The sequence below is a fragment of the Podarcis erhardii genome, assembly GCF_964252035.2.
Source record: "Podarcis erhardii genome assembly, chromosome: 1".
NCBI lineage: Eukaryota > Metazoa > Chordata > Lepidosauria > Squamata > Lacertidae > Podarcis > Podarcis erhardii.
In genome coordinates, this window is record NC_138497.1 from 121,098,088 (window position 1) to 121,112,119 (window position 14,032).

The following is a 14,032-nucleotide window of genomic DNA, read 5'->3' on the forward strand; positions in this document are numbered from 1 at the left end:
TTAATAAACATGGGGGAGAGGCACATGTCTCATCATGTATGGTTCATGTTTCTGAAACAGGAAATGTAACCTCAGTAACATCTCTTACAATTAGTCCAATAAATGCAGAGACAAGCAAGGTAATTTTTCTTACTTTATATTTTATGCCTCTACGATGTTGAATCACACAGTGTACTCAGATCTATCTTTTTGAGGGGGGCATGAGGTTCTTTAAAATGTAGCCTGTTCTCTCCCCCCTCCCCACAAATCTTTTTATTATCCACAAAGTAGTGGCCACCCTTCTTTCTACTCAAATTTAATTTGCTGTACCAAAGCGGACACTTGTTCTTAATTCGCCAGATATCTTTTTGACAGTAATACTGTCAGAGTGTTATGTTCAAAGTTCAAAAGACACTCTGAGGGACGATTCAGCTCTATGGATTATAAAATGTCAGACTTGGAATTTCCTCCAGCAAGAGAAATAAAAAATAATAATTTCCGTGAGCAGTTATTTTCATGGGCTCTTGTCACAATTTATATTTCCTAAAAATATACTTTTTAAAGATTATAGTGATAGATTCGCTTTTTGAGCTGTAAGATTAACTGTCTCCTGGTCATCGTTTCAACCTTTGCTCAACAACTTTGGGGGTTGTCTTTTTTAAAAAAAGGCCAACAACTTTCAGGGTATCCTGGTTTTTACTTTCCCCCTTGTCTTTCCCTTACCTCACAATATTCAGTTCTGTATAGCTTTCCATCTGTATGCTATGCTGTGACTAATATCCTACAGTTTTCCTGATATATTACCCCATCTTGTTTGCCATTTTACACAGTTTCTCTGGTAGGTTCTGAGAAATTCATCTTTTGATTTTAATGCAACCTTTCCTGTTCATTTTCTCCCGTCCATAATCACAAGGAGAATCAAAGAGTGTTGGCAAAAACAGCAGCTTTCCAAACATGCTTCATGATGCATGCCGGGCTGTATCTTAAAGCTGAGTGAGACTGGGCTTCCAAATTTCTTCATGCTAGTTGTGAGCAGCAAACCCAGAAAACATTTTGTCAAGTATTCTTGTGGCCGGCTGATGGGGGAATGGTGAAATCCTCCCCCCACTTTTATTGAAAAAATTGAGAGGGTTTGGCTCACTTGAAATAATATGTATGCACATAAAATGTCTTGGTGGGGGAATTGCCAGCCCCACCCACAATATCTCAATCTCTTCCCACTCCACCTCAATATTCCTGAATCAAGTGGGAAGGTATGAAAAAGGCTTCTGTGTGTATTCAAGTGAACACCCTCAGGTTTTCATTATTCCTCTGTTAGTATTTTCATTATTACTCCGTTAGAATTACATTAATTTATTGCATTTATTAATGTAATTAATAAGCATTATTTATTATTATAATTAATAAATATCCATAGTTCATTAATTACACTTATTAATGCAATTAACAAATCTTAATTAATCTTTGTTGTTTTCTTTTTCTCATTAAATTGCCACTGGGAGCAGCAACAGCAGAGGTGATTCAGGTGACCACTCCTGATTCAGATTCTGCATTGTTATGGAACTTTATTGTGAACAAAATGGCGGCTGCCACAAGAAATGGTGCCCCCCTTGGTGGCCATTGAATTCTATTTCTATCTCTGCTGCTACCTGAAACAGTTAAGTCTGTCGCATTGAAAAACATCAGTTTATACTTCCATGCAAACCTTTGAGTCCATTTAGTTCATTTTTTCATTCATTCTAAAACCCCAACGTTCTGTTATTTGCTGGCAATGCTCCACCCCTACACAAAGGAGAATTATTGGCCAATAAGGGTCTGAACAATAAGAAGGATCGGAGTATCTCAGTTGAATTGGTGAGCTTAGATAGGTTTCCTAATTATTTGATTTTGATTGCTCATTGTTCTTGTAAGAATACCACAGCTGAAACTCATTTAGTACCATTTTATTCCAAACCCAAACAATAATAAATGATGATTCAGACAGGGAACAAAGAAGCAGCAGGAATTTATGACATCCAAAGTTCTAATGAAGGGAAGCTGATGCCGTCCCGATGATGAAGTCCTATAATCCCTAGCCAGCATCACCATTGATCAGAGATGATGGAAGCTGTAGTCCGATAATATCTGAAAGAGACTACAATGGCTACCCATTCTAATGCAACATGCAAAAAAAATTGACTTACAGATCTCATCTGCGTTTCTCCCTTATCAACCCCAAAGGTTGATAAATGTCACAGTTTAACAGCCTCTACTGAAGGTGCCTGGGACGTGGGTGGCACTGTGGGTAAAACCTCAGCGCCTAGGACTTGCTGATCATATGGTCGGCGGTTCAAATCCCCGTGGCGGGGTGAGCTCCCATCGTTCGGTCCCAGCTCCTGCCCACCTAGCAGTTTGAAAGCACCCTTAAGTGCAAGTAGATAAATAGGTAAATGGCGTTGACGTGTGCTGCGCTGGTGCAGGCTCGCCAGAGCAGCTTTGTCATGCTGGCCACGTGACCCGGAAGTGTCTTCGGACAGTGCTGGCCCCCGGCCTCTTAAGCGAGATGGGCGCGCAACCCCAGAGTCGGACACAACTGGCCCGTACGGGCAGGGGTACCTTTACCTTTACCTTTACTGAAGGTGCCAATGTGTGTTGCAAAGAGACCAGGGTGAAATCTACAAGCATATAAAAAACACTGTGAAAATGCTTTTTTTAAAAAAAAAAAATATAATTGGAAAAATACATTGAATTTTGCATAGCTCACTGTCGCCATCTAGTGTCACACGTTTTATTTGCAGCTGTGTAGATGAGTCTCATGTGTATTTCCAGCTGGAAGTACAAAGCCCTTTGGCATGGAAGGAAGTCAAAGCAAAAAGAAAAGAAAATCACTCTTGCACCAGGATAAAAATAATATTATGTTACCCACCCCACCCCTTTGCATAGAAATTGCTTTTTAATGCAAAATGAGAAACCAAGGAGGATATTTGAAAAGAGCACCAAACTTGTTTGGAACTTAATTTTGAGGGTGTCATGTGGCTCCATTTTTAAATTTAAATAGCCAAACATTTTGCACCATGGATTAATCTTTTAATAATAATTCTACAGTATGGAGGGAATCAAAAGTGATTTAGTACCTTAGGAAAAATCAGGATCCCCCTTAGGAATAATCAGGATCAACACACAGCTGATGTAACTGCCTGTCTTGGTATGCAATTTCATTGCAACCTGTTGCTCATCCATTGATCTTAGTTGCCTTTTGATGACGAAGGGGACAAACATCTGTCAGGAGCTCAGCCTACACTCGAGTAGGACCCTGGCAAAGACACATGCCTGACTGGCATGTTCTCTCCCTCCTGGTCGATCGGGAGCTTCAAAAGCTTTCTTCAGCCCGAACATCACAGCGACTGATGCCAACAGACATCGGCACATTTAGGGATCCGCAGAGTCTTAGCATCTTGCGTTACAAACCTCGGCAACTCAGCATTTTGGCTAATCTACTTTAACATATAAACACACGGAACACTGCAACATGGCTCCCTCTCTCTCTAGCATCAGACAGCAAAGAGAAAAAGAACAAAGGACAATAGTTCCACTTCACGGAACACAGTAACACAAGCATCCTGTCTCTGTCACATCCCACTCTGTGGAGTCAAAATATATACCGTCATGTGATAGACAAAAATCCCATGACTGCAAACATGGAGCAGGAATTTTAACAACATCTCCATCTTGGGCTCCTAGCTGCTTTATGCAATGTATGGACCGTGCAAGAACTATCTAACTGCCTAATTGTGGCCTGAGCTTTTCCTAAGCAGGAGCCTACTTCAGGTGCATGAAATGGATTGAGGTTGTGGGTCATGTAACTATTAATCACACTGCAAAAGTTCACAATTACCTGGTTTGGGATACAGCTTCAATCATCTCTTAATGCGCCGAAGTATTCTAAATGGAGTGCCATTTCCCTGAAAGTCTCCCATTTTCTTCAGCTCAGAGTGTAAAATATGAAATGTTATTCTGTGCATACACAATCAGGGTTCAGAAATCCAGATGTCCAAAGCCAGCTGCTTTGTAAGCATGCATTTTATTTAATGCTAAAGCCTTACTTTTGCTGAAATGCTTGTTTATTGCTGTGAACTCTGTGTCCACACCTCTCTCTCTCTCTCTCTCTCTCTCTCTCTCTCTTGCTGACTTCTCTATTTGGATCAATGATCTCAGTTGCTCCTTGCAAACATCTTATGTAATTGTTGTCTCCTACCCAGGTACAGAGCCTACTTTCATTTTGGGGTATGTTTACTTTGGGAGTCTCTGGTGCTGAGAATTACAAGTGGCAATTTACAGGTTTTTCCAGACACATCTGGGAATTGAACTGCAAAATGGCATCCGGGAGGATTTTCGCTGAATCAACCAAATGTCTGGGAAAACCCAGACGTATAGCAAGTAGGGTGATTTTTTATTTTTTTTAAAAAAAATACTTTAAAAATACAACAACTTTGACCGGATATTCACTTTTGGGAATATGGCAACCCTGCAATATAATAAGGCCATGCACTTGGGAGCATCAGACTGTGTGTGTCGACATTAAGACCCAGCAGAGAACTTTTGGAAACAGATGAGCTTTCCACACCCCGAGACACTGATTAAAAATACTTGCAATTACCTAGCTGATTCTGATTCGAGCCAATGGGAGTTGTAAAGGTAAAGGGACTCCTGACCATTAGGTCCAGTCGTGACTGACTCTGGGGTTGCGGCGCTCATCTCGCTTTACTGGCCAAGGGAGCCAGCATACAGCTTCCGGATCATGCGGCCAGCATGACTAAGCCACTTCTGATGAACTAGGGCAGTGCACGGAAACGCCGTTTATGTTCCTGCCGGAGTGGTACCTATTTATCTACTTGCACTTTGACGTGCTTTCGAACTGCTAGGTTGGCAGGAGCAGGGACTGAGCAACGGGAGCTCACCCTGTCGCAGGGATTCGAACCGCCAACCTTCTGATCGGCAAGTCCTAGGCTCTGTGGTTTAACCCCAATGGGAGTTAGTCCACTGCTAAATAATACACAGGAGTTGAGCTGGGAATGCACACAACTGAGGGCTTCAACATCTAAATGCAATGCATTCTCTAGGGAAGTACAGGATTTCTAAAGAGCCTTTGTGACCCAAGGGATAAGTTAGAGCACAGCTTCTTGTGCCTTTACCTGAATGTTCACCTGTAGTGGGATTCATGAGCCCAGTTGGAAGCCATTTCAAATGGAGGGTTGTCATACGTCTGTGAAAACATGTCCTCTTTTGGGGGAGGCCAACATGCCCATTCGGGGAGATTTTTACATTTTAAAGGAAATCTCAGGGGTTTTTTTTGGGGGGGGGGCTCAGGCTTGGGCTGCTCTGCATGCCACGGCCGCTGCCAGCCAGTGAACCTGTTTCCCTAGCTCGGGCTAGCAGCGGCTTGGGCTGTTCTGTTCTCTTTTTTTGCTCTACAAAATATGTCAATCCTATAGAAATGTGACTTTACTTGCAAGGAATCAGCCTTACATTTATAGAGGGCTTTTTACTGAAGGCCAGAACTGAGTAGTCTACTGCTTCCAGAGGCGGCACAACGTGAGAGTAGCTCAGTTGGTAGAGTACAAGACTCTTCATCTCAGGGTTGTAGGTTTGAGCCCCACGTTGGGCAAAATATTCCTGCATTGCATCGAGGTGTACAAGATAACCCTTACGGTCCACCCCAATGCTACAATTCTATGAGTCTATGAAGCCACTTACTAAAGGAGTTACCATAGTTTTCAGGTAGGAAATGGGGGCCTAATCATTTTGTGTATAAAAGCATGTATTGGGGGACCCGCTGAGAATAAGAAATCATTACTTCATTACCGAACGTTAGGATGGCAAAGTAAGTATGGATGGATTTGAAAAGTTCAGCAGAAGTGTAGCCTATTTCCTTTAGATGGGTATTGACAGAAGCATAATATATACCCCCAAGAGAGGCAGCATGTTACTCCCAGAGGGATTATTACCAGGAGCAGTGGCATGAAAAAGAACAAAAGAAACATTTGAGCTCAATTTCAGGAATGCTGAAATCTGCTAAACTGTGAAAAAGGGGAGGCCAATTGCCTCTAAGGAAAAGGTGACAGCTTTGTTTAGAATGGATTAGGCTTGACTGCTTGAGGATACATTGCCGCGAGAGAGCCATTGTTGCATTGGATAAGCTCAGAGCATTTTTGTATTTCTTATTTAGGCTGAAGAGGCGCATGCGGAACAACAGCCTGGGATTTTAAACCTGCTACATGAGGTGCCAGGGCGAGAGCAGCCAGGCAAATTACCAGTGAGGGAATGCAAAAGGAACGATTTTGCTGCCTTGCAGATGCAACTGTGCTGGCATGCTTACAAAACCAAGGCATGCACAAGGCCTAATTAAGCTTGAACTAGGCAGGTGGGTGACCGTACACCCATAAAGAGCCCACGTCTTCACTGCCTATATGGGCTGGGTGTCGGGAGCACCTCCTCTGACCTTCCGATCACAGGAACGCAGGAACAGCAGCACAGCATTCCTCTGGAATAGGTCCTGGTGCAGTGGACTCACATTTGCTATTGTGAGCACCTCAAAAGCAGTAGAGTAACGGAAACAAAACTGTGGAGGTTTTGTTGCATACCTACCGTATTTTTCGCTCTAGAAGACGCACTTTTTCCCTCCTGAAAAGTAAGGGGAAATGTGTGTGTGTCTTATGGAGCGAATGCAGGCTGCACAGCTATCGCTGAAGCCAGAACAGCAAGAGGGATCGGTCCACAGTGATCCCTCTTGCTCTCCTGGCTTCAAGGATAGCCATGCAAAGCCTCTTGAGCGCAGTGGGAGCGCTCCTCCCTCTTTGCTCAAGAGGCTTTGTGTTGCTTTCTTGTTTCTTGTTTTCCTCCTCTAAAAACTAGGTGTGTCTTATGGTCAGGTGCGTCTTATAGAGTGAAAACTACAATAATTTTATTTCTACTGATTAAACAGGTAAAAGAACATAACAAACATGCACAAGAGAGTCAGCTCTCTCATACTGCCATCTAGTCTCTAGACAGATCAAAGAAAACAGGACACAGTGCGCACCGATCCCTCTTGCTGTTCTGGCTTCAACCAGGTTAAGAACGGACCTCCGGAACGAATTAAGTCCTTAACCCGAGGTACCACTGTATTCTACTTCCTGTTTCATATGGGTCTGGATGCCAGTGTAGAACGGGGGGGGGGCATTATTTCAAGGTTGAGCCCCCAACAGTGTAAATTTCCGACAGCTAGAGAGATTCTGCTTTTAAAAAAATAAAAAATGCAATAAACCAGGGCCTTCTTGGTAGTGGCGCCCACCCTGTGGAACACCCTCCCATCAGATGTCAAGAAAATAAGCAACTATCTGACTTTTAGAAGACATCTGAAGGCAACCCTGTTTACGGAAGTTTTAAATGTTTGATGTTTTATCATGTTTTTAATATTTTGTTGAGAGCCGCACAGAGTGGCTGAGGAAACACAGCTAGATGGGCGGGATATATTTTATTTTTTATTTTTTATTGATAATGATGATCCAATAAACATTCTCTCTGTGATCACTGAGATCTAGTCCATATTTTATTCTGAATGTCCTGGCCACTTCAAATGATTTAGTAAAATGAGAGTAGCATGGCCAAATTCTTCATCCAGCTACCACTGGGGGAAAGATGGTTACTCAGAGGTTCCATTGACTTCACTAGGACTTATTCCCAGTTAAGTATGTGTTACCAGAATGGGGAACCAGTGGCTCCCCAGAAGTTATTGGACTCCAACTCCCATTATCCCGGACCATCAGCTAGAGCACATTAACCAATATTTCATTCTTTGTCCCTACGTGAGTTAAATATTTTTACTACTCAAATTAAGGGGTGGGAGTGTAGCATGAGACAAGGAGGTCTGCCGCTCAAAGTTTCCCATCCCTAGGGTATGTCGTTTGGGCTAATTTCCTAGACCCATTGTAATGTTATTTATTCATTTTTATGCTCTGTTGCAGAAGACAAATACAAATACTGTAGGTTCCTGTTTGTATTCAACTGAGCAGTTATTTCTGTTTCATTTTGGGGCAGAAGGCTCTCACCATGATAATAATAATAATAATAATAATAATAATAATAATAATAATAATATATTATTTGTACCCCGCCCATCTGGCTGGATTTCCCCAGCCACTCTGGGCGGCTTCCATAGAAACCAAAAATACACTAAAATATCACAGATTAAAAACTTCCCTGAACAGGGCTGCCTTAAGATGTCTTCTGAATGTCAGGTAGTTATTTATCGCTTTGACATCTGATGGGAGGGCGTTCCACAGGGCAGGCGCCACTACCGAGAAGGCCCTCTGCCTGGTTCCCTGTAGCTTTGCTTCTCGCAATGAGGGAACCGCCAGAAGGCCCTCGGCGCTGGACCTCAGTGACCGGGCAGAACGATGGGGGTGGAGACGCTCCTTCAGGTATACTGGGCCGAGGCCGTTTAGGGCTTTAAAGGTCAGCACCAGCACTTTGAATTGTGCTCAGAAATGTACTGGGAGCCAATGTAGGTCTTTCAAGACTGCTCGTACTGGTCCCCCACCCCCATATCAAACCAATACAGTGGTACCTTGGTTCTCAAACGCCTTGGTTCTCAAACGCCTTGGTTCTCAAACTCTGAAAATCCAGAAGTAAGTGTTCATTTTGCGGAAACTGGACATCCAATATGGCTGTCAGCTATTGTTCCTGGACGCCTGCACCAATCAGAAGCTGTGCCTTGGTTTTTGAACATTTCGGAAGTCAAATGGACTTCTGGGACTAATTAAGTTTGGTGCTTTTGTTTTTGCTATTTATTTTGTGTTTTTGTTTTTCAGGCTTTTTCAATTAATCTGTTTTTGTGACTGTGTGGAACCCAGTTCAGCTACTGATTGATTGATTGATTGATTGTGTGACTGTGGAAATGGATAAAAGCCCCCCATCCAAACAATGTAAAGGTAAAGGGACCTCTGACCATTAGGTCCAGTCTGGGGTTGCGGCGCTCATCTCGCTTTATTGGCTGTGGGAGCCGGTGTACAGCTTCCGGGTCATGTGGCCAGCATGACTAAGCCGCTTCTGGTGAACCAGAGCAGCACACGGAAACACCGTTTACCTTCCCGCTGGAGCAGTACCTATTTATCTACTTGCACTTTGACGTGCTTTCGAACTGCTAGGTTGGCAGGAGCAGGGACCGAACAATGGGAGCTCACCCCGTCTCAGGGATTTGAACTGCCGACCTTCTGATTGGCGAGTCCTAGGCTCTGTGGTTTAACCCACAGTGCCACCCGCGTCCCATCCAAACAATGACTATCATTTAATTTTAATTTTTATCATCTACAATTCTGTCTTATATATTTTATAGTACAGTACGTTGATTATTGCTTTTGTTTTATGGATCAATGGTCTTGTTAGATAGTAAAATTCCTATTAAATTGCTGTTTTAGGAGGTTGTTTTTAAAAGTCTGAAACGGATTAATTCATTTTGCATTACTTTCTATGGGAAAGCAGGCCTTGGTTTTGGAACGCTTTGATTTTGGAATGGACTTCCGCAACGGATTATGTTTGAGAACCAAGGTACCACTGTAATGGGGCGCCTGCAGCTAAAATGTTCAGAACTCTCTGCTGAGCAGTGTCTTTAAGTTAATGAAGTATGGATAGGGGAGGAAGGAAGGAAGGAAGGACAATACAGAAATCCTGCGAGATTTCCCCACACTTCCATGGCAAAGATTTTGAGGGAATGTTAGCTCCAAGAGTGTGGTTTTTAACAAAACTATGGACGACGTTCAGCGTCAGTTCACTGGAGCTGCGAAACATCAACCTGCAGGGATCATTTTCTCCTAATTGTACTTAATGAGCTAGTTCGGAAACAGTCACCCTTCTCATTTTCTCTCCTCTTTTGCAGGTGAAAGCTAGACAAGGAGGGCAGTGGTAGAGGAAGACAAAGTATTATCTGGCACCCGAGAGAGGAGAAAACAGCATCTCTTGCCTACTGAGATATTTTTTCTCCTCCTAAGCAGCAAGCAATTTCAGGGAAGGAGGCCATGCAGAATTTATGCTGCTGAGTCAGCTTGACCCTTATACCTCAGGTTAAGAACTTAATTCATTCTGGAGGTCCATTCTTAACCTGAAACTGTTCTTAACCTGAGGTACCACTTTAGTTAATGGGGCCTCCCGCTGCTGCCACGCGATTTCTGTTCCCATCCTAAGGTAAAGTTCTTAACCCGAGGTACTATTTCTGGGTTAGTGGAGTCTGTAATCCAAAGTGTCTGTAACCTGACTCATTAGAGAGTAAAATCCATGTTAAATTGCTGTTTTAGGGGGTGCTTTTCATCGTCTAAAATGGATCAATTCACTTTCCCATTACTTTCTATGGAAAAGTGTGCCTCTACTTATGTACGTTTCTAGTTATGACCGGACCTCCGGAACGGATTACAGTGGTAAGTAGAGGTTCCACTGTACAGTGGTACCTCAGGTTAAGAACTTAATTCATTCTGGAGGTCCGTTCTTAACCTGAAACTGTTCTTAACCTGAGGTATCACTTTAGCTAATGGGGCCTCCTGCAGCTGCTGCACAATTTCTGTTCTCATCCTGAGGTAAAGTTCTTAACCCAAGGTACTATTTCTGGGTTAGCGGAGTCTGTGACCTGAAGCGTCTGTAACCTGAAGCAGCTGTAACCCGAGGTACCACTGTTGACAAGTGCAAGCCATTTGGATTAGAGGAAGGAACCATGTAAGTTATCTCAGTCGGTACACCCTGATGATTCTTATGCATCTCTCTCTCCACTCATTAGCTACAGGACATTATCCAACATCTCTTTCTCTGTCCCTATTTGAATCAAATATCATTGCCCCTCATGTAGCATGAGATTGGGAGACTGTACATTTCCACCACACGTGTTCTGTTGCTTTAAGCTGAACTTTTATCTCTCTAACCTTCTTGGAAACTTGTCACAGGTAATTTTAGAATCTTCTTGAGGGCTTTTTTTTTTTTAAAGTCAAACGTAGTAAAAAAATATATGTTCTCTGGAATCTGTATAAAGCTTAGTGCTCATTTTAATTAGCTCTCGTTTTTTCTGGCATCCCACTCTGAAGGGACTCGTCCCACAGAACATGGGGGCAAATGCACATCTACAAAGCCCCAAAGTGGAAGTGCTAACAATGATTTATTAGGTAATTAACTGACTTCTAGTATGTTGCAAGCTGAGACTCTTCATCAGGTGCTCAAAGACCTGTTAAGTTTTCTTATACCAGCTAAAGAAGTTTCTAACTAACAAATCTGTGAGCAAAGTTAACCTCGATGAAATATACTCGGAGTCGAGAGTGTATTTCATGCTCTTTATTCAGCTCATAGTGGTGAGGAGGAATGGAAGTTCCCCCAGAATGTCTGCTTTATATACATTATTTACACAATGGGCCCCATGTGATTGGCTACTTCCAGGATTCTCCTGTAGGCCAATCAGGTTGCAGATTCACTTCCACCTGGAGCTGGATTGGGTGGCTCCTGTGGACCAATCAGACTGCTGCATTCTGGATCCTATTGTTCTAGGACTGCTGCATTCTGAATCCTATTGTTCTAGGACCAATCAGACTGCTGCACTCTGAATCCTATTGTTCTAGGGCCAATCAGACAGCTGCATTTAGGATCCTATTCAAATCAGTACATAATACTCGACCAAGAAATCACTACCATTTCTGGTATTCTGTTGCATGGATACATAGGAGAGGGTGGAATTTTGTGATTTTGCCAGTTTTCACTGTTTGAAATACGGCAACCCTATCTTATACCATCTTAACAGTCATCATAGCTCTCCCCTGCAAAGAATCCTGTAGTTTGTTAGGGGTCCTAGGAATTGTAGCACTGTGAGGGGACGTCTAACAACTCTCAGCATAGTCCACCCTGTCCTTGGAGAACGATTTCCCTTTCCCTTACCCTCTTTATTAGAAGGCATGTTCACAACTGCTAAAAACTTCAGAAGCACATATTGGCAGGCTTCCTGGAAAATGGCGTCTCAGCAGTGCAACCCCAGGTTCACTGCCCTAATCTCTCAAAATATTGGATGACCTTGGACTGGATTGTGTCTGATAGCTTGGAGCTGGATAAAATTAGTTGAACTTAGTCCCCTTTTAAGTCAATGGAGACCAAGCAAAGTCATGACTACCTTGTTCCATTGGTATCCATTGGGATTAATTTAATCTGGATCCAGTTCCTTGTGTGTTATAAACAGATCGGCACATAAAAATGAATGGGCCTGGAACAGAGATATTCCATGTTGCCCTTTACTCTGGACTGCCTCTTATCAGGTAGAATTTACACCTGAGAATATTGTGAGTTTAATTCATGGGTACTAGTTTGGATGTCAATTTGCAAATGACTCACTCCTAATTTTAGCTTCAATTCCAGTAACTTGCACTGTTAAATCTCCTCTTTAAGGCAATAGAAAGCATCCTTTCTCGGTTTGTGCTAATTGGCCTTTGAGAAAAGAACATAACATTGTCTGGGACAGGCAGACTTACAAAGAGATAGAATAGCTTAATAACTGGATTTCCACTGTAAGGCAGAAATATCTATAATTAGCATCGACTTGATTGGTTAATAGAGTCTGCAATCTTGGTTTCTTCGCTGCTGAACTGTACTGACCATCAGAGGGAAATGTTGCATTTATATAAAGCGACTCAACATCTATGGACTCTGATTTTGATTGTTATGAATGCTAGCATTCAATTATTTTGTTTTTTAAGAATTTCATTCAGTGGCACGGGGGTGCTCCATTTATCAGGCAGATAGTGCTGTCTGAAAATGAGAAACTCATAAGACTTAAATCATTTATCCTAGTTTGTGCCTGCACTTTTTGTGGTGGAGGTTAGATCCTGCAGCCAGACCACTTAGGAGCATAAGTTCTCATTTTCAAAATGGCACCTGAGAACTCAGTATGCCATTGTAAACTCAGTACTAACTGAACTGAAAAAAGATTCAGCTATCACCTGGAATTACAGAGCAGCGTCTGTGATTAACAGTCAGAGCCTCCTATTTGACATTTTTTTGTTTCCCTGGCAAGGTGAGAATAGATTAAGATAGGGCTCTTTTGGTTGTAAAGTGTGTTCTCCCTCATGGAGAGCACGTGTTGCGGTGGGGGCTGACAAGACACCTCACTGTTGCTGGGCAAAAGAGTTTGGACATCTTTAAGCAGGGGCGGGCTGTTACTGGGGAGATTTATATGTTGCCATTTATTGATTGACAGCCCTGTTTGTTAAATACACTGCATGCAGTGACGAGCTTCCTCTTTCGCTGCGTGCTTCGGATCACTCGCCCACCCTCCCTAATCTAGGGCTATTGCGCTGACCTTGCTATGCCTGTCATGGGATCGTCTGCTTTGGAGCAGGGGCCTGGTAGGAATTTTGTCCATTTGGTTGATTGGCTGGTGCCATTTGGTTTTTGCCTACTGCGTAGCAAATCGTCACAACTTGCAAGGTTGCGGTTAGGCATTGGTTTGGGAATTGGTTGGTGGAGGGGTATGGATTTGGCTGTGCCTGCCCCTCCAAAATGCTGCTGCTGCAAGGGTTTTCCGTTAAAGGAACCCAGGGGCTTGCCATGCTTTTGTCCGAACCCCCTGGCAAGGGGCTAGGGCCACGCAAGCCCCTGGGAGAATTCTGGGGAGAGGTGAGGCATGGTTCCCAGTCCCGTCTCTCTCCCCAGGTGACTTACCCTTTCTGACTTCGCAGGGGGTGCGAATGTCAGAGCTGTTAGTTAGTCAGTTAGTCGCTACCAATGCCTAAGCAACCACTCACATTGCTGTATTTTTAATAAAGTTGTGGCCAAAATTATGCCAAAAACCTTAAACAAAAATCAAGTGTCATTGTGTTCTTATTTGGGGTGTCTTGGGGACCTCGACGCGCAAACTGTTAACTCGTAGCACTGTCAAAACAGTCTTTTCCCCAAAAAAGCATTACATTTCTAGCAAATGACTGCACGTTGCTCCCATAAACTATGAATTCCCATAAACTGGAAAGTCATAGAAAGGCAAAAGGGACCAGATTCAAACCAGATGTCTATCCCTGTTATATTC